The 1,709-nt window shown below is 41.6% G+C and overlaps 1 non-coding gene across 1 annotated transcript; it reads right to left on the reverse strand.

Annotated features, from left to right (window-relative positions):
* Positions 1-1,264: 1,264 nt before the first annotated feature.
* LOC131302146 (U2 spliceosomal RNA) lies at positions 1,265-1,468 on the reverse strand. Its single transcript, XR_009191621.1, has one exon. It is a non-coding gene; the product is annotated as a U2 spliceosomal RNA (small nuclear RNA).
* Between the last annotated feature and the right edge of the window lie 241 nt (positions 1,469-1,709).

A 1,709-nucleotide genomic window follows, 5' to 3' on the forward strand; every position in this document is an offset into this window, starting at 1 on the left:
GAGCCAGAATTATGGAGTTCACAGCTAAAACATTTTGCACTTTTGAACAAGTTGGCATGGAATTCAGTGGTTCCTTACATCAAACGAGAAAAAAGTGAATGTTCCCGAGGAGCAATTCAAATGCGCTAGAGGCGCATTACTAAATGAGAGAAAATAGGATGCGCCTGGGCCGCGTTCAATTGCTCCCAAGGCACATTCCAAAAAAGAGAGAAAATATGGATGGGCCCGGGAGCAACTTAAATACGCCTGAGGCGCATATGATGCAGCCAAGCGAATGCTCTCTATGAGCAAATTGGATGCGCCCGGGGCGCGTTCAATTGCTCCTGAGGCACACTACAAAAGGACAGAAATTGTGGATGCACCCGGGTGCAAATTAAATGCGCCTGGAGTGCACTCGAATTGCGCCCGAGGCGCATGTGATGCAGCAAAGTGAATGCTCCCAAGGAGCACTTCTCAGGCGCATTACGAAATGATAGAAAATAGGATGCGCCCAGGGCATGTTCAATTGCGCCTGAGGCACATTACAAAAAGAGAGAAAATGTGGATGTGCCCGGGTGCAACTTAAATGCGCTTAGGTCGTACGCGAATTGCGCCTCAGGCGCATGGGATGCAGCAAATATTTTTAATTTGTTTTTTTACTGAGTTTTTCTTGTCCGAATTTGGAAGAGACTAAAAAAAGGCAATCCTTTAAACATTATAAGGATTGTAAAAGAATAAGAGAGGCACAAGAAGCCCGTACAAAGTGATTCTGTGAGTTCCATCCGTGTAGACTTCAATGACATAATATTTTGATTTGCAGGTATATATACATGATTCAAAAGTTTAGAAATGGTTGAAAAATACAAGTAATATGTGGTTCTTGGACCTGGGGGCACTGTGCTCGTGCTTTTCGTGGAGCTCTCTATCTTGGGCCTAAAAAAGTGATCAAAATTTTGTATTTTTGGGGTTCTTATGATCATAACTAGAAGAAAACTACTCACAAAATGAACTGACTGAGAGTTTTTCGTATTTTTGGGGTCGGTTTGTATTTTCTTTTGGGTAAGTTAAATTCATGAAAACCAAAACCATGTTACGAAAACTAGAGTTCACAACTTGAGAACTACAGAGTTTAGAACAGACCCACCAAAACATACTGATAGAGAATGAGACCTTAGCCCCGCAATTAAACAGTTGACAAAATTATCAATTACACACATCTGCAGATGTCAAGCTAACTAATTTGGTTCTAGACACAAAGTTGCAGAAACCATTGAACTTTGTTTGGGTGGGGTGCGCCAGGTCAAGGCAATAGTGCAACACCAAGGCAACGCATGAGAGGCCGCCCCAGTAGCAAGCTACTATAGTGGGCCCTCCCTCTCAAAAATTTATTTAATTTAATAAAGAGTGAGCCGATGGCCGACATATCAGATATTAAACTAATAAGAACAGATACTACACTTGATCTTAGCTAGAAGGCCGAGAAAGGTATGTCTTCTCTTCTCTTGGGCTGCCTATTTTATAGTCACATTTTCTCTCCCTGTTTTTCTACTTAGTCGATGTGGAAAAAAACTCCAAAGTAACAAACTGGGTTTTGCTGCTTTTGCACATATTCTGCTTGGTGCGTGCTGTCAGTTCTACTCGGTTGTTTGAAGCCTCTGAGCACCTAGTGAGTCCTTATGTCCACCATTTACATTGTAATACTTAATCTATTGAGTATCAGATTTTTTTTT

The sequence above is a fragment of the Rhododendron vialii genome, chromosome 9a, assembly GCF_030253575.1.
Source record: "Rhododendron vialii isolate Sample 1 chromosome 9a, ASM3025357v1".
NCBI classification, from domain to species: Eukaryota; Viridiplantae; Streptophyta; class Magnoliopsida; order Ericales; family Ericaceae; genus Rhododendron; species Rhododendron vialii.